Consider the following 15,180-nt stretch of genomic DNA (forward strand, 5'->3'; position numbering starts at 1 on the left):
TCTTTTCCTTTTTCATCACTGTGAGGCTCTAAAGCCTTTTCTTTTTACTGTTGCTTGAACTTTCAATTGCACCTAGCCTGTTCTCCACTGGTTTACATTTATTTATTTGATTTGTACAGATGCTACTTTGACCCTCAAGTGTTTCCTTAACCTGGTAAACTGCCGTTGTATCCCAGCATATTGCTTCATCATCTTGTTTTCGAGTCTTGTATAAATGACTTCATGCTGAGCTTTTTATTGTTCTTTTGCAGATTGTCTTTCCTTTCCCTTTTGTGTTCTAGAATGCGTGCATAGTTGAAATGCCATTTTCCTCCCTTTTTCTCTCATGCTTAGCATGGAGTGCTCTGTCCAGAACTTCTCTTTGCTCTGATCCAGTGTGAAAAGACGCGATTGTTCCTTTTTGACTTCATTTATGATCGGGTGGTCTTGTCACTTTTATATATTTACTGATTTTCGGCTGTGCTTGGTCTTCGTTGCTGTGCGCGGGCTTTTCTCTAGTCGCGGTGAGTGGGGGCTACTCTCTAGCTGCGCACCGGTGTGTCACTGCCGTGGCTTCTCTTGTGAAGAATGGGCTCTAGGTGCGTGGTCTTCAGTAGTTGCGGCATTGGGCTCAATAATTGTGTCTCCTGGCCTCTAGAGTACAGGCTCAATAGTTGTGGCGCTTGGGCTTAGTTGCCCCATGGCATGTGAAATCTTCCTGGCCTAGGGATTGAACCTGTGTCCCCTGCATTGGCAGGCAGATTCTTATCTATTGTACCACCAGGGAAGTCCTGTCTTGTTACTTTGAGTTAAATTGATTGGGCTGGATGTTTCTTTTTGAACACGCTTCTGGAATCTGAGGATACAGGGCATGCGGTCAGAGCTCGGCTCGAGCTGCTGGTTGACCCAACACGGGTTTTTTTCTAGAATCTCACAAAGTACCCTGGACTGGGGCCCACCTGCAGACATTTAGATGTCCCCCCATTCATCCCACCATCTCAGCATGAAGCCACAGGAAAAGCTGGTCCCTGGTGACTCTTCCTGTTTCTGCTGAGTCCTCTGCACCTCATCAGTATTTTATTTTCATCGCAGGCGTGATAACATTTGTTCAACCTTATTTATCATATTGTGTCACTCCCCTGCTCAAAGCCCTCCCAAGGCTCCCATCTCACTTGCTTAAAGCTATTTGTATTGTTTAGTCTCTCAGTTGTGTCCGACTCTTTGCGATCCCGTGGACTGCAGCATGCCAGACTTCCCTGTCCTTCACCATCTCCCTATCTCAATCACTTAAAGCCACAGTCTTCCAATTTTTACTGGACCCTTGGTGTGATGGCCTCTGGCACCACCATCCTATCCCTTGCCTCCCTTGACTTAAACCACACTGGCTCCCTTGCCGAGCCTCAAGTGTGCCAGGTTTCACATCTTCCTTAAGAAGCTTCCAACAGGGGTTCTCCCTGCCTAGCTGGCTCTCTCCCAGACAGCCTCATGACTTCCCCTTCCATCCCTCAAGTCTCAGCTTAGATGTCAGGATGTCAGTGAGGTCTTTCCTAAAGATGCCCTTTCATACGGCCAGTAACCAGGTGCTCCATCCGCCTTCTCTGACTACGGGGCTCAGCCACCTTGCTCAGGAAGAAGCGTGTGGGTCTCTAGGTGAGAGAGAGCTTTCTTCTGCAGATTGCATGACTGGCTGTGAGACACGAGACTCCACAGACCCAGCCGGGGCCACTTGGCAGAGAGGCTGAGAGCCCATGGCTGGGACAGCCTGCAGAGGCTGAGGTGCTGAGTGAAAACTAAACTTGCAGTTTGAAAGCTTCTGTGAAGAAATTTACAAAATAAAATAATTCAAACTGAACTAAAACGTTGCCACCTTTTTTTTTTCTCTTCCTCTGTGAATACATTTTCAACCAGACTGTGTAGAAGAGAGAAGAACAGACCACCATGGACGTCAGTTTGGGGATATACATATTTTTGCCCCTTCACAGTAACAGGTGCTTGGAAATTGAAAAAGTTCAAAGTAAACTGCTGCTGAGTTCTGATTCAAAATGGTAGCTGGCTGAGAAGCTAGCAAGAAGCTGAGCATTTCAGTTCAGTTGAGCCATTCAGCTGAATGAAGCTGAGCCATTCAGTTCTTGTTAAAACCATAAGTGAGAAGGAAAGCTAAGACTGAATGAATATAAGTATGGACATCAAGCAGGGAAAAAGGGAGTGAGATGAATTGGGAGATTGAGATTGCCATATATACACACTTTGTAAAAGGCTTCCGTGGTGGTTCAGATGGTAAAGAATTTGCCGGCAATGCAATGCAGTGATTATATCCTGGGTCAGGAATATCCCCTGGAGAAGGGCATGGCTACCCACTCCAGTATTCTTGTCTGGAGAATCCCATGGACAGAGGAGCCCGGTGGGTTACAGTCCATGGGATCGCAGAGTCCGACACGACTCAGCGACTAACACTTTCACTTTCACTCTGTAAACAATAACCAATAAGGACCTATTGTATAGCACAGGGATCTGTAGAGTGATCTGTGGTGACCTAAATGGGAAGGAAGTCCAAAAAAGAGGGAATATATGTATACGAATAGTTCATTCACTTTGTTGTACTGCAAAAACTAACACAACATTGTAAAGCAATGTTGTGTGTGTGCACACGCATGCTCAGTAGTGTCTGACACTTTGTGAGTCAGACAGGACTGAGTGACTGAACAACAACAACAGAGCGCCACCTGGGAAGGCCAGCCTTAAAAAAAAAAAAAAAAGACAGCCTGAGGACAGAAGGTAGAATGGTTCGAAGTGCTTATGGAGAAGATGGATCTGGATTGGGGACCAGCTGTCTCAACTCTAGCATACGGCACTCTGTTGCTTTCCTTCATGAAAAAATTCTACTTTGGAGATTTTAGAAGTATTATCTCTCCCTTTTTTTCCCATTTTCCCCAGTTCAGGTAGGTGCTAGGAAATGCTGGAAATCACAGGAATGGAGTCACAGGAATGCTGGAGTCACAGGAAATGCTGGACAGAAAACAGGGAGAGATGGAAGTAGCCACAGGGAGGCAAGGGACCCTGCGAAAGCCTGGAAGGAGCTACCTAGTCGTGGAGTCTTGGGTGGCCTCCACCTGGCAGGAGTGGGGAGCTTGTTCCGTCCTGCACTGGCTCTGAGAACCAGAGGCTGGACTGGAGGCTGAGCGTGAGGAAAGCATATTCAACGTCCCTCATGGCAGATGAGAGCCAGGTATGGAGCAGGATGTAGACTAAACCTGTGAACATAAATTGTGGATTGGAGAAGAGCATTTGACCCCCAGGGCATGCGTGGAGCAAACACTCTTTTAGATATATTTAATTTATTTATTTGGCTGCACTGGGTGTTAGTTGGGGCACACGGGGTCTCCCATCTTCTTTGTGGCATGCAGGATCTTTATCTATGGCGTGATAAGAACTCTTAGTTGTGGCATGTGGGATCTAGTGCCCTGACCAGGGCTGGAACCCGGAACCCTGTACTGGAAGCGCAGAGTCTTAGCACTGGGCCACCAGGGAAGTCCCGCAAATCACTCTTCCTGGTTTTAACAAACTGGCAAACCAACCTGGTCCTATCCGAGGATAAGTAAAACCAACAATATCATTATCAACAAAAGAAGGGGAGATTGAAAAATCTTGCCACAAGAAGGTGGATCAGGTGGGAGGACTAAGGCAGAGAAATCCAGAGAGCAGTTTATTGTAGAATCCAGATGGTCATTTCAGAAAACTGTAAGAGACTCGCACAATCTGCCTGAAGGTATCTCTGAAACAGAAGCAGGAGTGTCTGGACAAAAGATCTGGAGGGGAAAAGGCAAAACAATTATACCGAGGAATGATGATGGGAGGAAGCAAGAAAAATATATGTGCTTAATGGCTGGAATGAAGTCCCTGTGAGAGGCAAGGAAGGGCAGTATTGCTATTTCCTGCTGCATAAAAGTTTACCATGGATGTGGAGGACATGTCTGAGAAAGTCCCTCAGAATTTAGGAAAAAGGAGACACAGTGTTGCAAGGACGAGAGTGACGATAAGGGAGATTTCACAGATGTCGGCCAGAAAATGTATAGCTGCGTGACACCAGTGTGTTTGGGTGCTCATTTGCGTCCAATTGTTTTGTGACCCCATGGACTGTAGCCCACCAGGCTCCTCTGTCCATGGGATTGCCCAGGCAAGAATACTGGAGTGGGTTGCCATTTCTTCCTCCAGGGATCATCCCGACTGAGGGACGGAACCCTCATCTCCTGCATCTCCTGTACTGGCGGGCAGATTCCTTGCCACTGTACCACTTAGGACACCAGTACTGCTAAATGAAAGGGAGAGAAAGCCCACAGGAGGCAGAAACAAGTCACCCTGATTCAGGAAAGCACAAGGATAAGAGCCTCGAATCCAAGTAGTCTAGTGGAAAGGACAAGCCTCCCAAGGTAAATACAAAACTCTATATATATTCAGAAGTGAAACACTGGGGTTGTTTCATGTCAATAAAAATTAACCTAGTCTTCATCGTCTTCTTTCCAGCTCACAAAATGGCAGAAGATAATTTAGTAACAAGGGCTTCTCATGTGGCCCAGTGCTAAAGAATCTGCCTGCCAGTGAAGGAGACAAAAAGAGACAGAGGTTCGATCCCTGGGTCAAGAAGATCTCCTGGAGGAGGAAACGGCAACCCACTCCAATATTCTTGCCTGCAAAACTCCAGGGACAGAGGAGCCTGGCAGGCCACAGTCTGTGGGGTTGCAAAAGAGTCAGACAGGACTGATCCACTGACCATGACCATGGCAGAGTTTCAAAAAGAAAAGAATGTGATCCTGAAATGCTCCATATATGTCCCAGTGAACACTGATGTATGCATTGAACAGCACGCTATCACTGGACGTGCCAAGGAGATAAAATATATTATTTTCAATCCCTCCTTGAAAACGTCTTAAGACATGTTTGCAAACTGAGCAATAAAGCACAGTTAAGAGCTTGTCAGCCATACAGGACTCTCGGTGAGCAGTGATAGCAATTAAAGAAGAGATGAGCCTCAATGTCACCATTGCGGTTATAAAATTGAATTAAAGTCAGACATTCTTCAGGAAACAAAATGCTTATACTATATAAAATAATAGTGTCATAGCCATTATCTGGATCCCAAAACTTCAGAGAATTATTTTAAACGACTGGGAAGCACATGAGACAGTGTGGGGAGAAAAATAATAAAAAAATAAAGTGCTGAACTCATTGTCTTACAGGGGACCTATGAATTTTTATCATTGTAATGTGTTTCTAGATTTTAGTTTTCTTTATATGGATGTGTGTGTGTTAGTAGCTCAGTCGTGTCCGACTCTTTGCGACCCCACAAACTGTAGCCTGCTAGGCTTCTCTGTTCGTGAGATTCTCCAAGCAATAATACTGGAGTGGATTGCCATCCCCTTCTCCATTAGTTTTCTTTGGGTCTACCTATATTTTTTATTTTTCTAATACAAATAAGTATTGACTTGACTAACAAAGAAACAACAGAAGCTAAAGAAGATATCAAAAAATAAACCTCCCTGAGATGAATTTGACCTGAAATTTTGAATATCTACATAAGCTCTAGTCTCAGAAGAGCCCTCTCTGTCTTTCATGTCTTTGGGAAAATGATGCAGAGAGAGGCCAGGTTGCAGGTGGCACCCTACTGTGGCTAATGTCACTGACAATGGCGAGATATTTTCTTGGGATGAAGGGGGAAAGAAGGATAGTGAGATGAGGTCCAGCTTCTCCACTCTTGCAAAGCTAAGGCTGTTTCAACCTCCAGGTAACCCAGGAATGCCCCATGGAATTCAGAATTCACTTATAGTAGAAGAATGAAGCTTTCACTATTTTCTTTTGAGGACAGCAGTGGGTGTGTGACCTCAGAAATATTATTTTACCTTTCTTCTTCTTTGCTTCCTCATCTGGCAAGTAGGGGTAATAGGTTTATCTCAAAGCTCCCTTAAAGGATTCAACACATCAGGGGCATAAAGCATCTAATGTAGCAAGAGAAACTGTAGGTGCTTCACTGAGTCTCCCCTTATCTTCCCAGGACTGCAAAGTTTCTGTCAATCTAAACTTTGAGGGAAAGATGAAAGATGAGCTGCCAGTGGGCTGGTGCTCTGGAGAGTTCCAACGTGTCTTTGGGAAGGTTAGGTCAGGGCTATCAGGGAAATGGAGTTTAAGGTCAAGGTAGAGAGGCTAGCCCTGACACCCACTTGAAGTCAACAGTTTCTTTCTCTTGACACAACGACTCCAAAGTGCCTATGAACTCTGTTCTGAGATTTCAGAGGAATACATCCCACTTACATTTCCATTGAGGAAGGTATTGCTGTTTGATTCAGTAACTCTAATTCTTAACTCTCTTTCTGTGGAAAAGTTGCTTGCAATGATCCATCTTGAACACAGTATGCTGAGAAACTTGGGCTATTTATAGCCACCTCTTCTTCTGGTTGCAAAAGATGAACACTTCTTGGGAAGATGGTACTTCCCTTATTAAGGCTCTTGCAGCCTAGAAAGGGAAACTCCTTTGATGAATCATTGACCAAGGCCAGGGCTTGGCCAACTCTGGTCTTTCAAAACCTTGTCTCTGGCATCGCATTCTCTAGGAAGTCTTCCTGAATCTCCGCTAAAGTTGGGTTATTAAAACCAACCCCACCTTGTTCCCTGCTTCCTTCTACATCCTCCTCTGCTTGGGAGAAGCTAGTCTGACAGTACATTCCCTTGGTTTCTGCTCGCAGGGGTTAAGGTTAGATTCTGCTAGGCAGAGGTGCCAGTTTGGTGTTTTGAAGGCCGAGGAGAAGAAGAAGTTTTTATTTTGTGTAGCAGCTGTCCTGTCCAGGAGTAGGTGTCAATACATATGGGATGTTGCCAGTGGCTTCCTCTCACTCATTCTGTTGAGAATTCACTTCAGCACTACTTCCTGCATTCTAGTATTTGCAAATTTTGACTCTAGCCCATCCCATCATTGTTCCAACTTTCAATTCACAGTGTTAAGTCTCTTTCTACTTGAAATATCTGGCAAGCCTCCTGTCTTCCATTTCAAACCTGGAAACACCCAGACCAAATTAAGCACTCTGTTCTTGGCAGGTTTTGAGCACCTTGGACTCTTATTGCCCAGATCAACACTCGGAGGTTGAGTCTACGGACTGTGGAGTAAAGCCGCAATTTTCACAGTGTCTTCAGCTGCAGAGACCCGCGAAAGATTCTTTAAAAAGAAACCTAATTGGGAAAAGAACTTGTAAAAGAATGCTTCTGCTGCTAAGTCGCTTCAGTCGTGTCCGACTCTGTGCAACCCCATAGACGGCAGCCCACCAGGCTCCCCCGTCCCTGGGATTCTCCAGGCAAGAACATTGGAGTGGGTTGCCATTTCCTTCTCCAATGCATGAAAGTGAAAAGTGAAAGTGAAGTTGCTCTGTCGTGCCCAACTCTTAGCAACCCCATGGACTGCAGCCTTCCAGGCTCCTCCGTCCATGGGATTTTCCAGGCAAGAGTACTTGAATGGGGTGCCATTGAATAGATACATGTAAATGCATAAGTGAATCACTTTATTGTACACCTGAAACTAACACAACATTGTTAAACAACTAGACTCCAAATTAGAAGTTTAAAATATATATATTCATGATAAAGAAGATGTGCTGAATTTTCCCTCTATGTTGATCAAATAAAAATATTTTAATTTGCTAAAAAACTGTGAGGGTGGGACTTCCCTGGCAGTCCAGTTAAGGTTAAGCCTGGTTAAGACATGCTTCCACTGCAGGGGGCACACATTCAACCCTGGTTGGGGAACTCAGATCCTACATGCCATATGGCATGGCCAAAAAAAAACCCTAAAAAAATTGTGAGGGCAAATCAAGAGCCTCCACAGCTAATTCTGATATAAACATTTTCATCAGTATTTGTAGCATTAACAGATAGTATGAGTATCGAAGGAGGACCTAAACCCATGAAATCAATAGTAGTAAATTTGCAGACTCTGATGAGTCATTTCAATACCAACGGGGTTAACCACTCAGATAGGCTGAAACTCTTAGCTCTTGGCGCCTTAGATTGTTGGCTTTTTTCTTGATTAGGATACAACACATTTATCTACTAGTGGAAAACTAATAAGTTTCCCAACCGCCTGCCACTTGACAACCACACTTTTCTGATTTTGCAGAACTTGACAGTACTCACTAGCATAAAGAGAAGTGGAAAGAATTTGGTAAATGATGACCCCTAGTCTGCTTTAGAATATAAGGTCCTGCTTCTTTTAGCTGGTCTTGCCATTTTACATCACTTCATCTTGGAGCACTGGGGCAGAAAATGACAGGTGTCAATTGCCTTCAGACAAAATACCACATATATCCTTCAGTAGGAGCAGGCAAACTTTTTCCGCCTATAGGTGGGTTAGAAGACCCTCTTTGCAGACACTTACTCAGGCAATGCATATTCTGCTCAAAATTACATTTTTGACTCCTTACTCCAGCCATCCACACTCTTCAATGGAGGAAGACCCCCTGTTTCTGATTATTCAGGCTCCTTATAAGCCCCTCACTCACACAGATTGAGCACCTGAGCGTATGGCCTAACTGAGGGATGTACAACACTTGCCTGCTTGATATATGCCAACACACTGATATATATGGGGCTCCCCAGGTGGCCCAGTGGTAAAGAATCTGCCTGCCAATGCATGAGATGCAAGAGACATGGATTTAATCCCTGGGTCAGAAAGATACCCTGGAGAAGGAAGTGGCAACCCACTCCAGTATTCTCGCCTGGAGAATCCCATGGACAGAGGAGTCTGGTGGGCTACAGTCCATGTGGTCACAAAGAGTTGAACACAACTGAGTGACTGAACATACACACGCACACAGACTCACACACACAGAGGTATATGTCCTCTTGACCTTTCCCATATATACTGTAATTGTATTCTTCTCTTTCTCTCTTTCTCTTTTTTTTCCCCCCATTTTAATCAGTTTTATCTGTGTAGTTCATTAGTGTTAAGGATATTCACATTCAGTTCAGTTCAGTCACTCAGTCGTGTCCAACTCTTTGCCACCCCATGAATCGCAGCACACCAGGCCTCCCTGTCCATCACCAACTCCTGGAGTTCACTCAGACTCACATCCATCGAGTCAGTGATGCTATCCAGCCATCTCATCCTCTGTTCTCCCCTTCTCCTCCTGCCCCCAATCCCTCCCAGCATCAGAGTCTTTTCCAATGAGTCAACTCTTCGCATGAGGTGGCCAAAGTACTGAGGTTTCAGCTTTAGCATCATTCCTTCCAAAGAACACCCAGGGCTGATCTCCTTCAGAATGGACTGGTTGGATCTCCTTGCAGTCCAAGGGACTCTCAAGAGTCTTCTCCAGCACCACAGTTCAAAAGCATCAGTTCTTCGGCGCTCAGCCTTCTTCACAGTCCAACTCTCACATCCATACATGACCACAGGAAAAACCATTGTGCAACTAATCTCCAGATCTTTTTTCATCTTGTAAGACTGAAACTCTGCACTCATTAAACACTAACTCCCTCTACCCCCCTCCTCCCAGGCTCTGGGACCTACCATTCTACTTTCTGTTTCTGTGAATCTACTTTAGATAACTCTTATAAATGGAATCATACTGTATTTGTCTTGTTGTGACTGGCTTATTTCATTTAGCATAATTTCTTCAGGGTTCATCCACATTGTAGCATGTATCAGAATTTCCTTCTTTCTTAAAGCTGAATAATATTCCATTGTATGTATGGACCATGTCAACCACTGATTGACACTAGGGTTGCTGCTACCTTTTAGCTATTGCAAATAGTGCTATCACGAGATATGCACATCTCTTTGAGGTCCTGCTTTCAGTTCTTTTGGGTATATACTCAGAAGTGGAATTGATCACAACAGCTTTCCAACAAACCACAACCTGTCACAGAAGTATTTATTTCAATGATGTTCATGTAAAATAAACTTTAGAATTGGTTGGCCCTTAGGGAAAAAAAAACAGGACATCAAAAGCATAGGCAACAAAAATGAGGAAAAGCCATTTTTTGAACGTCTAAAATAGAAAAGCTTGGCCTCTGGTAGCCAGGTATATGGGATATGTTGTTCCACAATTCAGGTATGAGTAATGTCTACCTTTATAAGGTCAAAAATAGATTATCATTTAGGGCCTTCATGAACATAGACAGCATGTTGACAGAAATATTTTCATGCTCTAAGACCGACACATCTGGTCGCCAATGTAAGAAGAAATTATTTCAGCAACAATAAATAGTTTTCAATGTAAAGCTCAAAAATTTTATACTTATATTTTTATATTTTTGAGGAATCCCTATATTGTTTTCCACAGCAGCTGAATCATTTGACATCCATCAACAGTTCTAATTTCTCTGCACTCCCAGTTTCCTCACCAACACTTTCTGGTGTGTGTGTTTTAAAAGCAGCCATCCTATCCCAAAACAATGAATTTCACCTTTTTCTCAAGCGCACATGGAACCTTCTCCAGGATAGATCACATCCTGGGCCATAAAGCTAGCCTTGGTAAATTCAAAAAAATAGAAATCATTCCAAGCATCTTTTCTGACCACAATGCAGTAAGATTAGATCTCAATTACAAGAGAAAAACTATTAAAAATTCCAACATATGGAGGCTGAACAACACACTGCTGAATAACCAACAAATCACAGAAGAAATCAAAAAAGAAATCAAAATTTGCATAGAAACGAATGAAAATGAAAACACAACAACCCAAAACCTGTGGGACACGGTAAAAGCAGTCCTAAGGGGAAAGTTCATAGCAATACAGGCACACCTCAAGAAACAAGAAAAAAGTCAAATAAATAACCTAACTCTACACCTAAAGCAACTAGAAAAGGAAGAAATGAAGAACCCTAGGGTTAGTAGAAGGAGAGAAATCTTAAACCTTAGAGCAGAAATAAATGCAAAAGAAACAAAAGAGATCATAGCAAAAATCAACAAAACCAAAAGCTGGTTTTTTGAAAGGATAAATAAAATTGACAAACCATTAGCCAGACTCATCAAGAAACAAAGGGAGAAAAATCAAACCAATAAAATTAGAAATGAAAATGGAGAGATCACAACAGACAACACAGAAATACAAAGGATCATAAGAGAGTACTATCAACAATTATATGCCAATAAAATGGACAACGTGGAAGAAATGGACAAATTCTTAGAAAAGTACAACTTTCCAAAACTCGATCAGGAAGAAATAGAAAATCTTAAAAGACCCATCACAAACACGGAAATTGAAACTGTAATCAAAAATCTTCCAGCAAACAAAAGCCCAGGTCCAGAGGGCTTCACAGCTGAATTCTACCAAAAATTTAGAGAAGAGCTAACATCTATCCTGCTCAAACTCTTCCAGAAAATTGCAGAGGGTGGTAAACTTCCAAACTCATTCTATGAGGCCACCATCACCCTAATACCAAAACCTGACAAAGATCCCACAAAAAAAGAAAACTACAGGCCAATATCACTGATGAACATAGATGCAAAAATCCTTAACAAAATTCTAGCAATCAGAATCCAACAACACATTAAGAAGATCATACACCATGACCAAGTGGGCTTTATCCCAGGGATGCAAGGATTCTTCAATATCCGCAAATCAATCAATGTAATACACCACCTTAACAAATTGAAAAATAAAAACCATATGATTATCTCAATAGATGCAGAGAAAGCCTTTGACAAAATTCAACATCCATTTATGATCAAAACTCTCCAGAAAGCAGGAATAGAAGGAACATACCTCAACATAATAAAAGCTATATATGACAAACCCACAGCAAACATTATCCTCAATGGTGAAAAATTGAAAGCATTTCCTCTAAAGTCAGGAACAAGACAAGGGTGCCCACTTTCACCATTACTATTCAACATAGTTTTGGAAGTTTTGGCCACAGCAATCAGAGCAGAAAAAGAAATAAAAGGAATCCAAATTGGAAAAGAAGAAGTAAAGCTCTCACTGTTTGCAGATGACATGATCCTCTACATAGAAAACCCTAAAGACTCCACCAGAAAATTACTAGAACTAATCAATGACTATAGTAAAGTTGCAGGATATGAAATCAACACCCAGAAATCCCTTGCATTCCTATACACTAATAATGAGAAAACAGAAAGAGAAATTAAGGAAACAATTCCATTCACCATTGCAACGGAAAGAATAAAATACTTAGGAATATATCTACCTAAAGAAACTAAAGACCTATATATAGAAAACTATAAAACACTGGTGAAAGAAATCAAAGAGGACACTAACAGATGGAGAAATATACCATGTTCATGGATTGGAAGAATCAATATAGTGAAAATGAGTATACTACCCAAAGCAATCTATAGATTCAATGCAATCCCTATCAAGCTACCAACAGCATTCTTCACAGAGCTAGAACAAATAATTTCACAATTTGTATGGAAATACAAAAAACCTTGAATAGCCAAAGCGATCTTGAGAAAGAAGAATGGAACTGGAGGAATCAACCTACCTGACTTCAGGCTCTACTACAAAGCCACAGTTATCAAGACAGTATGGTACTGGCACAAAGACAGAAATATAGATCAATGGAACAAAAATAGAAAGCCCAGAGATAAATCCACACACATATGGACACCTTATCTTTGACAAAGGAGGCAAGAACATACAATGGATTAAAGACAATCTCTTTAATAAGTGGTGCTGGGAAATCTGGTCAACCACTTGTAAAAGAATGAAACTAGAACACTTTCTAACACCATACACAAAAATAAACTCAAAATGGATTAAATATCTAAACGTAAGACCAGAAACTATAAAACTCCTAGAGGAGAACATAGGCAAAACACTCTCCGACATACATCACAGCAGGATCCTCTATGACCCACCTCCCAGAATATTGGAAATAAAAGCAAAAATAAACAAATGGGACCTAATTAATCTTAAAAGCTTCTGCACATCAAAGGAAACTATTAGCAAGGTGAAAAGACAGCCTTCAGAATGGGAGAAGATAATAGCAAATGAAGCAACTGACAAACAGCTAATTTCGAGAATATACAAGCAACTCCTATAGCTCAACTCCAGAAAAATAAATGACCCAATCAAAAAATGGGCCAAAGAACTAAATAGACATTTCTCCAAAGAAGACATCCAGATGGCTAACAAACACATGAAAAGATGCTCAACATCACTCATTATCAGAGAAATGCAAATCAAAACCACTATGAGGTGCCATTTCACACCAGTCAGAATGGCTGCGATCCAAAAGTCTACAAGTAATAAATGCTGGAGAGGGTGTGGAGAAAAGGGAACCCTCTTACACTGTTGGTGGGAATGCAAACTAGTATAGCCACTATGGAGAACAGTGTGGAGATTCCTTAAAAAAACTGGAAATAGACCTGCCTTATGATCCAGCAATCCCACTGCTGGGCATACACACTGAGGAAACCAGAAGGGAAAGAGACACATGTACCCCAATGTTCATTGCAGCACTGTTATAATAGCCAGGACATGGAAGCAACCTAGATGTCCATCAGCAGATGAATGGATAAGAAAGCCATGGTACATATACACAATGGAGTATTATTCAGCCATTAAAAAGAATACATTTGAATCAGTTCTAATGAGGTGGATGAAACTGGAGCCTATTATACAGAGTGAAGTAAGCCAGAAAGAAAAACACCAATACAGTATACTAACACATATATATGGAATTTAGAAAGATGGTAACAATAACCCTGTGTATGAGACAGCAAAAGAGACTGATGTATAGAACAGTCTTATGGACTCTGTGGGAGAGGGAGAGGGTGGGAAGATTTGGGAGAATGGCATTGAAACATGTAAAATATCATGTATGAAACGAGTTGCCAGTCCAGGTTCGATGCACAATACTGGATGCTTGGGGCTGGTGCACTGGGACAACCCAGAGGGATGGAATGGGGAGGGAGGAGGGAGGAGGGTTCAGGATGGGGAACACATGTATACCTGTGGCGGATTCATTTTGATATTTGGCAAAACTAATACAGTTATGTAAAGTTTAAAAATAAAATAAAAAAAATAAATAAAAGCAGCCATCCTAATGGGTTCTTATAATTTAAAAAAATGAAATCACACAATCTGGGAATCTACATTTTCCCCTTTAATATCATGAATATACTTTAAAGTCAACAAATATTCATTTGCAATAGAATTGCCATTGTCTGCATAGCTTTCTGTTCCATCACTTGCTTTCTCTGCAGCATTGGCCAGGTTGCTCAACCTTTCCCTGCCTCCCTTGTAAACACCTTAAGAGACCTTAGGAGAAAGCTGTGAGGATTAAATGCAAAGAACCTAAAACAGCACATCTCAATACATGTTAGCTATGATCATCAACACTTTCATTATTGTTTGCCCACTGCATTGATGGACATAAATAATTCCTTATTGACTTTCAGATTAGTTTTGCATTTTTATTAATTTTTTTACTTACATGGACATGAGCTACATAGCTGCAGTAACTTCTTTAAAAAAAAAAAAAACATGCAAACAGGTCCCCCTTTTCAGGAATCAGTTGACCAAAGGAGAAATTCCACCCCAGCTGAGACCTAGCCTCTATTCTTGGCTTCCTCAGAACAGCATTCAGTCACGTAGAGCAGGCCTCCCCACCCCTTCCAGAAATACATTGCTCTGGCCTTGGTTTTTAAACAAGTCCTCTTATAACTCATTGCTGAGGTATCTCACCTGCAGATCTGTGGACCTGAAGTTTTTCTAGGGGCTCGGCACAATGATGCATGGCTCAGAGAAAGTTTAGTCAAATATTTACATGGAGGAATGTGGCACTTCCTACCCTGGCACTCTGATTACCATCAGAGTCTTATCTTTCCCCATAAAAGGAAGTGTGGATATGTATTAAGTTGTCAACACTAGCAAAATACAAGGTCTAGCATAGAGGGCCTGCCTGGGAGACTTCTTGAGGTCCTAATAACATCTGAGGGTAAGAAGGAGATTCAGCTGGAAGAGGGAGGTTGTGGGGTCTCTGAGGCTGGGAAGTCTATGAGGTCAGGTCTACTTTGATGGACAGTGATCTGCCTTCTCATTACACTCTTTTTTTTTTTTTTAATTTTTAATTGGAGGATTATTGTGTTGCAACATTGTGCTGTTTTTTGCCATACAATAACATGAATCAACCATAAGTGAAATATGCCTCCTCCCTCTTGAACCTCCCCCCGACCCCACCTCATCCCACCCCTC

Source organism: Bubalus bubalis, chromosome 15, assembly GCF_019923935.1.
Source record: "Bubalus bubalis isolate 160015118507 breed Murrah chromosome 15, NDDB_SH_1, whole genome shotgun sequence".
NCBI classification, from domain to species: Eukaryota; Metazoa; Chordata; class Mammalia; order Artiodactyla; family Bovidae; genus Bubalus; species Bubalus bubalis.